The sequence below is a fragment of the Monomorium pharaonis genome, chromosome 1 (assembly GCF_013373865.1).
Source record: "Monomorium pharaonis isolate MP-MQ-018 chromosome 1, ASM1337386v2, whole genome shotgun sequence".
NCBI lineage: Eukaryota > Metazoa > Arthropoda > Insecta > Hymenoptera > Formicidae > Monomorium > Monomorium pharaonis.
In genome coordinates, this window is record NC_050467.1 from 34,382,942 (window position 1) to 34,393,088 (window position 10,147).

The following is a 10,147-nucleotide window of genomic DNA, read 5'->3' on the forward strand; positions in this document are numbered from 1 at the left end:
TTATTTGAAAATCATTTTATTTGATTATATTAAAACGTATTACACAATGCATAGTAAATAAACCAATAAATAAATAACACAGCATTCAATGGATTTAAGTTAAACTAAGAGTACTCATTAGTAGAGTAATTTTAATTATGAGATAGTTCACATCCCAATGTCGGTTTTGTAAGGAAAATTACTGCTCATGGAAGGAGTGCAACGCTGATGGATGGGGTAACAATGTATTATACGTTCCCCTATCAAGCCCCACGCGTTGACCGCAAATCCTTCCTATTCACCCTTCCACTGCTAACAATTCGTTAACTGCTATCGAATTGATTTTAACCAGTATCCTTGGAGTGTACGCTCATTAGAATGTGACAACTTTATCATTGTCACTTAAATGATGATTGTCTTTTTGGCATGATGTATTCACCCGTATTGCACCTGTATAATTGAACTTCTGCTGAAAAATGGAAATATTTTTTGTTTTATAGGAAAAGAATTTGTTTTTTTTTTACATAGATTAATAGTAATATAAAAAAAGCTATTATAAAATTGCCTGATAGATAAAGTAATTTTGTTGTTTATTTCCATATTTTAGCAAAAAACATTGGATTTTGCATAAACAGACTTTATAAAAATGGTTATGCTTTCGAACTATTTTCAGCGATACCAATTCAAGAATATAAAATAACTGTTTCATAGCAAACTTTCAATAATTGGCATATTATTTAATTATTTAATTATAGACTTCAACCAAAACGTTTCTGAAGATAACACGCTAAAAAATATCTTGTATTGCCTTACATCTGTAATATTTCCAAAATAACATCGCAATAAGCAAGAAACATTGATCAACGTTTTTGAAATCTTAATTTAGAAATTTTCTTAATATTATAACTTAATATTTCATAAACATTTTTAAAACGTTATTTAATAATATAACTGTTTAATTATTATTAAAATATTTTAAAAATATTCATTAATGTTTTTTAAATGTTACTAGACACACAGACCTCGCTCGTGCTATTTAACCTTTTATTTTGTACTTTTTAGAAATAAATTACAATAATAATTGTATAGATAACCATCTATACAAATCTGCCAACTGTCAAAATTCAATCACAATGACAGCTACTCTTGCAACACGAAGCAAGCGCAACTGGGAAGCCGGTTGAAAAAGGCGTTAACTTGCGCGTTCAAATTTTTCGCTTTAATAAGTTGGCAGCACTGCCGACCATGCATAAAATATCTTATTCAAAAATAGTGTTTCGCATTCACGATATTTTATCGTGAATTCTGCTTTGCAAAAATCTCGGATTGGATCGTGGCCAATACTTTTTAGTGCGATATTGAGAATAGAACCATAAAATCTTATATGCCTCTGAATCCGATAACAATTAGTAAAAAAAGTGAATCTTTTTAATGTAAAGATTCCCATTTATTTGAATGCTTCTTACTGCAATTGAATGCCAAGAATGTTTAGAGTTAAGTGAATTCTTTTGAATGCGAGAGTTAATATTTGAAATAAATTAAATGCTTAAAAAATAAAAAAGCATAATTCAGAAGATATTCAGTTGAATATCTTTTAAATTCTGCTTTTTACAAAATGTCAATATTTTTTAATTCTTTTCTTGAATTTGGTTCTTTATCTTCGGTCTAGGAATCTGTTTTGTCTGTTGAATATCACCTACTAATCATGTATTTATCATGTGTTTTGTCATTATGTGTTGCAACGTTTATATAATTAACAATATTACATTATTAACTTTGTTATTAATTTAATGTTATAATTTTATGAATAACATCCTGGCGGAAAAAATTTCTATGAATATGTAAAAATATTTACTAAAAGTAAAAATTTGTATGATTTTTTATTGTTTTATATAAATATTATTTTTTGTAGAAATTTTTAAACAAATAACCACAAATTATTATTTTCTATTAATATTCTATATTATATTGTTTCATCAGAAAGTATATCAGAAAAAGAGCAAAAACATGTTTTTATAAGTTATTCCACATATTATCTCGTATACGTAAAAATCAGTAAAAAAACTGTAAATTTATATTTATTTATAAACATATTTTTTTAAAAAGTAAAAGAATATAATGATTGAAAACTAGCCCATATGAAAAAAAAAATTATTTAACTACAAATTTCATCTTTCTGACATTTATTAAACCGATCTATAACAAATATGTATTCATAAGCATCAAGTGTTCATGGATCATCACGAAGTGTTAAGGTGCGTTGAGTTGTCGTCTAAGGTGGTTAGCACTCGCGGAATGACTATTTCCCTACTTTAACAAGCATACAGAAAATAGAATAGAGAACGTAACACTCAGTGCATTAGCACTATAAAAGTGGAGTCAATTACAATGAAAGAAAGTATATATCTACCAGAAAATGAAGATTTCTGATTCCAGTTTGTTATCAATTTGTTTTTGTCACGCATAACGAGAGTTATCCAAAAAGGCAATAGATCCGTCCAATGCCATCTCGTGTGTAAATTTCAGTCGGGGGTGGTAGTTATTAAAGATCTTGAGAACATTATCCATTTCATTTTCCGGTACAATAGTAATGATGTCGTCAACATATCTATAAACAACATATCTTAAAAAACCAACGCGCATTATTAAATTTTGAAATGAAGATATCAATTAGAGTTTAATGTATTTACGTAAAAAAAATCTAAAAATTAAAGAATTTTTATTCAATAGTGTAGGATTTCAATCTTCTTTTGCACTTTTTACATTTGTGCTGTGTGCCTCGTGAATCTCGCTCATACCGCCGCCATAGCTCACACTGCTCTCTTTTTGCACGCCGCGCGTGTCTTCCGCTTTTCAGCGCCCTCCTACGGCGCTGGCTTAACTTATTAACTAGCCGTGAACTATATCTAGACGCCGCATCTCACAATAGTTTACCACATGATTTGGTCACGGAGTTCTTGACATTCAATCAACAAAAAATTATTCGTGTATTATGTCTGCTTACTAAATTATTGAATTTATTAATTGAGTTAAATTTTTTTGTGCACATCCACACAAAAAATTGAACTCAATTAATAAATTTAATAATTTAGTAAGCAGACATAATACACAATTGAATAGTTCTTTAAATTTTGACCACAAAAAATGGGTCATTAATATTTGTAACAAGGATATTCCTGATAACGTTTTAAAATTCCTTAGTTTAGGTGATAAATTCGGTTTGCCAATAAACAACAACAATAATACGACGGTGTGCGATATGTGGTAGATATTATAAAAAACTTTAAAACGAATTGTCACAAAATAGCTCTGAATAAGGTGGATAAAATGCGAAGCACCGTGACTAATTTTTTACAAAAGTTCCTCAATAATAAAAACCATATTGTGACTCCATAAATAGATACATTTTAAAGCAGTTTGCCGAATGTAAAAAAGGTTACACGACATTTTCCCGAAAACTAGATGAGAAAATGTTGGTACTAACCAAATTCTCTAGGCAATACCGTTTCAATTTCTGTAGGTTAGTAACACTGTTAAAGTAGTAAATCCAAGGTTTGCAGAGTCGGTTTTGACGTATGCGCGCGTATATGTCAAACAATAAATGTTATATAAATGATTTATGACATTTGATTTAATAAATGAATAAAAATTACACAAATAACTAAAAATATAGTGCATAGAGATGAACAAGGTGAACAAATGTTTTATATATTTACATGTAAGAGAAGAAATTTTAATATAATATATTAATAAACTATACTAAATTATATTTTTATTATATTAAATTAATTAGTAATATAATAATTTTCAATTTTTTTGATGTGCCTTGACAGATAAGATTTATGATTGAAATCTGGTTTTCCATATTAAAATCATTGTCAGCCGAGAAACAAAATCTATGCAAAATAAAATAGAAACATAAAGAAGGAAGAGGGAAAAAAATAAATGGAGAATAAACAAATATATATCAGATAAGTAGCTAATATCTTTATAAAAAATTATGTATTCTATATGTGCTTTTTGTAGATGAACCGATTCTTTTCTTGAATTAATTTTTTGTTTCAGCTTCTTAGCCAATTGTAGAATGTTGACAGCTGGACTACCAGAGAACAATTTCTTGCCGAATAAAGCTGTCAAATTCTAAGCCTGCTACTTCTTCGAGTATGTCAAAATTGTAAGCAAAAAAGTTGAAATTATATTGTAACATCAATTAGATTTATCAATGGTGCAGTGTTGTGGCCCTTCTTTAATAAAGGGTCACAGGGATTAGGGATCGTCTGCCGATGCTCCTCGGGTCAGGTCTTCGAGAGAATATAGCCAGTTGTGATATCAGGATATATATGTATATTCTTATTGTTAGTACACTTGATAACACTTATGATGAACCGTAACAAATATTAACGAGTCGGCGACATACGTGAGTCGCTGTATACGGTGTGACAAAGCCCGCTCGTTGTCTGTCGCACGGTGTATATATACACCGTTTTTAGGCGTATGACCAGGGAAGGTACTTCCGCGGTCATAGGCCTTTGGACAGGATACTCGCTGAGCCAGCAATTGCTGGCCATGCGGATTCCACCCCAAAATCAGATGATTTTGGGTGTTGAGTCTTAGGCAACCGGGTACGTTTCCCGGTGCGACGCCCGGTATGTAGGCCGGGCGATGGCCGCGCGCGAGGTGTCATGCGACACCGTCTATCGCTTGCGACATGTGAGTGTGATGCACTCACAACATCCCTCCCCCTTATTAGGAAGACAACGAGGGGGCTGAGTTATCGGTCACGGATTAAAATTCCGCTTTGATATGTTATTATAACTATACGCAATAGAGTATGGTACAAATTTTTCTATAAGCGTGGTTATTTTTAAAACGCAGGTTTTGTAGTACCTACATTGGTAGCCTTAGTTAGCGGGGTTGCTGGGTCGGCAGTTTTGGAACGTCTCGTAGCTGATATTCAGGTCGAGGGCTTCCTGGATGGCGTCCTCGTCTTCTAGGAATACTGCAAGGCACCGTAGGCAGTCCCTTGCCGGTCGGACGTCCATAAGGATGGTGTCACATAGGAAACACTGGGTGATGGTTTCCCATGTCTCGTCTGTCGCCAGCTGTGTGCGGTACCCGTGGGAGGTTGGTTCTCGTACCTCGCACTGGGCCCGGTGTGGCCGGTAACACCTGCGGCACCATCGCCTCCAGGCGAATTCGTTTTCTACGAGGCACCTCTCGGTTGGCCGTAGGCAAATGCTCCTCAGAAATCGCTCGTAGCGAGTAGGGTGGTCAATTGGGCGCACCCCATCAATTGGCTGTTCTGTTTCCTTCGGGATCTTCATCTTGTGAAATCCTCTGGTTGAACTTGCGATTTTTTTTCACAGGAACTTTTGACTGACGCGACTTGGCTCGTGTTGGTTTACGAGTTTTCTTGTCGCGCGGCTCTGCTGTGGTTTTTATAATTTTCCAAAAATTTGTATTTGGTGGGGTAGAAGCCCATTATCGGACCATATATGGTCATAGCTAAGTCAGCTGTGCACCGTTGGTGCACGTGTCGTTCCTTACCAGAGTCCGGCAATTTGCTGTAACGTGATCGTGTGTCACGTTTTGCTAACTCGAGACGTGCTGGTTACTGCCATGCGCCCCTCCCCCGTCGGGAGAAACTTGTTACAATTCATTATACAAATACATATATATTATTTTAGAATCGCGTACTATTCTAATTTGTATTAGCGTGATCCGCGCATTTTCTTACGTATCACGATAATCCCTATGACTATCACTATTGTGACTATTACAATGGTTGTTCCGCTTGTTGCCATTGGAAAAATAAAGTGTGGCGATTGAAAGATCGAGTTTGGTCTTTTTTCAATTTCGTTATTTATTTCATCTATTTTTTGCTTATAGCTTTCTAGTTCTGTTGGGTTTTGTATAACCTCTTTTAATTTTATTTTTCTCGCTATGTCTGTGTCGTTTGTTGAGTCAGACTTTTGTATTAACGAGATGTTATATTGCGGTAGATACGCTTCTACTCGCGTTTCATATGATGCCTTGAGTGATTTTATTATAGCGTTTTCCGTCGCTATTTTACAGCTATTTTTAAACGTTATTCTACCCGTTCTTTCAATCTTTTCCTTTATTTGTCCGTGGTCTTTACAGTGTATAGTGATTACTTGGCTTTTCGGTGTCGAGTATAGCCACGAGTGTGAGTTCTGTAATGCTATCCAAATACTATTAGTCGATATAGTATTTTTTATTTTACAGTCTCTATTGTTTTCTTTGATTTCCGCGTATATTTTTACTTCGCATATAGAGTCTGCATTTATCCTATATACCGGATGGTTCTGCGTACATAAGTATTCGCGATTTATTTTTACGCATTTCTGTAGGTCGCTATTCGCTAGTATTATATACGTACGCTGTACTGTATCTATCGCTACGAGAGGATGGTTTACTTCTATGAATGAGAAAATGTTATTTGGATTTGGGATAGGTAGAGGAATTACATTCTGAATTTCATATTTTGGTATTGATATGAGTGGAAATTTCAGAATGGTGTATATATGAGAATGGTCGCAATACGCGCCTATTTCCGCGAATCTTTCTATCGTTGACCATTCTTCTTTGCCTATTCTAAAGGGGAAATATAATCCTTCAGGCAATTTCGAGCTTGCGTCTTTAAGAGACTCTATTATTTCGTTGATGGGTGTTAGACGAGGATGCAACATTCCCTTTTTGACGTTTGCTACGTATTCTAATACGTCTTCTGCGTCTCGCGTCAAGTCAGCTAGTATAGCGTTAATAATTATGAAGTGTTCATGTAGGTTATTCTGTTTTTCGTCTTCGATAAGTTTTGTCCGTAATTTGTCAGTTGCGTCTGCGAGAGTGTTTTCGTTCTGTCGTATTGTTCGTTCGTTGTTGTCAATGTGGGCTATTGTTGCTTTCATTATTTTTAGTTGGTTTTTTATTGCATGTTTATTTAGTTCTTCAGCATTATGCAATATTGTTAATTGCTCGTTGATGAATTTTTCATCATTTGCGTCCATGGTACCAAACAATGATTTCGCCACAGATCCTATTCCATCGACCAATCCTCTCTTTTGTGCGGTTTGTTTCTTGTACGTTGAGTTTATTCGCTCTATCAGATTATTTGTTCTTTCGAAACCTTTCTTAATAATTTCATGCAGGTTTGTGCATGTTTCCTTGCCGATTACGGCTATCATCTGACATAAATTGTCTGTTTTATGTATGTATTTTCCTAATTGTGTAAGTCGTTTGGTTAGTGACGTAGCGTCTACTTTGATTATCACCTTCCAGGAGGATTCTATTTGGTGTAGTATTCCTATCTTCTCGAAGTATATTCCTGGATGATGTGTGAATCTTTCTATCTCGTACTGTGATCTTATATCTGGTTCTTCCGCGGCATTTAGTGTTGCCCAGATTATACATCTGTAATTATTAAAAAAATTTTTTTTTTTTTTTTTTTTTTTGTGTACGAGGAATTTCTTATTAGATCGATTTTTGCTACGCGTATCTTATTAAATTGTGTCAGCGTTTTGCTGCACGTGCGTTTGATGCTGCTAATTTGTGGCTGCTTAGTAGTGCATATTTTTTCGTTCTCGTCTTTCTTTTTGCCTTTCATTTTTTCTTTGGGCGGTACGAATTTTTAGTCTTTTGTCGGCCTTCCATAAGTTCGTTTGCGTGTCGAGAATTTTACATTTTTCACGTTGTCATGTATCGTCGTGATCTAAGTTCGTGCGATAGTGTGGAGAGTGAGGTGAGTGATTGTGGCGGGAGTGATGGGTATGATGATGTCTTCTCCGATTTTCATGATCGGGAGACGATCATCCTATCTGACGACTTGGATGAGTTGAACTATATTCCTCTGGATGAGGATAGAAGTTCTGATCCTGCCGAGCCTTTGCCTATCAATGGATATGAGCATTTAGCCGAATTTAATGATGGTCCCGTTCCTTGGGAGGAACTCGTTTTATGTGTGGACGTTTCGGAGGATGTTGACATGAGTGCTTCTGTGAGTGCAGAGGACGAAAAAGCCTCCGAGGGAACGTGTTTCCATAGTGGCGAGTACGAGGATACTGTAGGATTCGCGGTAGAGTTATCTCTACATGACGGAGTCTCGTCGTATCTGGGTCTTTCGCCTGAAGATCCAGCTATGGACAGCTGATTGGCTGTTTACTTAGACACTGTTCCGTAGTTTGTAGTGCTAGTTTTTAAGTGTAGTGATAGTTTATTTTTGGTGTGGGTAATGTACTAGCATATGACTATTATCCTGGTTACTCGAGCTATGTTCCGGCTGGCAGCATCATCATGGTAAGTCTCTATTTTTGTTTTGCTCTCTTTTTCTTTTCTCTTTTTCTTTTTCGCCTTATTAGTTACGCTTCAATAAACGGTTTTAGGCGGTTTACGTGCACGCGCGTAGTTGTCCTGCCTCGTTTAATCGTGTAGTTGACTTCCGAGTGTTTTTCGGTCACCGTGTACGGTCCGGTCCATTGCGCGTCGAGTTTCTTGGATCTTCCGCGCCGGAGCGTCTCGTCGTACAATAATACTTTCTCACCGACTTTAAATTTTGTTTCCTTCGCGCGTTTATCATATTGCGTTTTTGCTTTGGCCTTTCCTTCTTTTATGTTTTCGCGTGCAACACGGTTTGCGGCCCTTAACCTCTCCCTTAATTCTTGCGCATAGTCGTCGTAGTTATAGGTGGGTTTAGGTTGTTTCGTTAGGGCTGTCGGCAGTTCTGCCTGTCGACCGTATATTAGTTCGAATGGTGTATACCCCGTTGCCGTGTGAGGCGTTGTATTGTACGTGTGCATCGCGTACGGGATCCATTCGTCCCAGTCGGTTTGGTCCTGATTTATATAATGTCGCAAGTATTCGGCTAGAGTCCGATGTGATCTTTCAAGAGTTCCATTGCTCTCGGGGTGGTAGGCGGTAGTTTGAATTTTATTTATTTTCAATAGTTTGCACGTATTTTTGAATATCTCGCTCGTGAAATTCGTGCCTTGATCCGTTAGTACGTAATCTGGCGTTCCGTATTCCAGTACAATTTTCGTGACAAATTCTTTGCTCACGGTATTTGCTTCCTGGTTCGGGATAGGTATCGCCTTACTAAATTTCGTAAGATGATCCTGAAAAGTGAGTAGGTACCGATTGTCGTTTTTTGTTATTGTAAGTGGTCCTACGATATCGAGCGCACATTTCTCGAAAGGTCGGCTTGGCGTATCTGTGACGATAAGAGGCGCCTTTATTCTTCGAGAGAGTTTATTCTTTTGGCACAATTCGCATTTTTTTACGTACCGCTCTACATCGGCCGTTAATCCAGGCCAATTATGTTTGAGTCGTATTCTTTTTATTGTTCTTTCGATGCCTTGATGTCCTCCTGTAGGTGCATCATGATATTCGTACAGAATTTGTTTTTTCTGTTCTTCTGTATATGCTGGTTCGCATTTGTTATCCTCTTCTTTCTCATCTTCATTGGATGTATTTTTGTGTTCGCCGTCTTCGTTTAGCGCGAGGACTTTATCAGTTGCTTCTGTAACGTGAGCTTCCCGTTTCACGTTACGACTCAGCGCGTCGGCGTTCGCGTTCGCGCGACCGGCCTTATGAATGATTTCATAATCGTACTCTTCCAGTTTCAATCTCCATCGAATCAGTCTTGATCCGGGGTCGTTTACATTAAACAACCATATAAGGGGTTTATGATCGGTTACGATCTTAAACTTGGTCCCATACACATATGGTCGGAAATGCTTTACAGCCCACACTATTGCGAGTAATTCTTTCTCGGTGGTACTGTAATTCTGCTCTGCGCGATTTAATATTCTGCTCGCGTAAGCAATGGGACGATCGTTGCCTATCGGTCCCTGTGACAATACCGCTCCGATTGCATAATCGGATGCGTCTGTGGTCACATTAAATTCTTTTGTGAAATCTGGATATTGGAGCACTGGTGCCGTCGTTAATTTTTCTTTTAACGTATTAAAGGCTATTTGTTGTTCGGCGGCCCACGCGAATTTTTCTGTTTTCTTAGTTAGTTTGGTTAACGGTTTTGCGATTTTGGAAAATTCTTTAATAAATTTTCTATAGTATCCGGCGAGGCCTATAAAGGACTGAACATCCTTAACCTTTTTTGGTTCCGGAAAATCTCTTATTGCTTGCAGCTTTGTTG

At 36.6% G+C, this 10,147-nt stretch overlaps 1 long non-coding RNA gene across 3 annotated transcripts; it reads right to left on the bottom strand.

The window, feature by feature from the left end:
* On the bottom strand, window positions 1-2,892 carry LOC105837845. Of its 3 annotated transcripts, none has more exons than XR_001139183.3 (3): window positions 2,670-2,885; window positions 2,390-2,587; window positions 1-448 (listed from the first exon to the last, which is right to left on the bottom strand). It is a non-coding gene; the product is annotated as an uncharacterized LOC105837845 (long non-coding RNA). The 3 variants fall into 3 exon arrangements; XR_001139184.3 differs by having other exon boundaries at window positions 1-445; window positions 2,670-2,883; XR_001139182.3 differs by lacking the exon at window positions 1-448 and adding an exon at window positions 2,146-2,289 and having other exon boundaries at window positions 2,670-2,892.
* Between the last annotated feature and the right edge of the window lie 7,255 nt (window positions 2,893-10,147).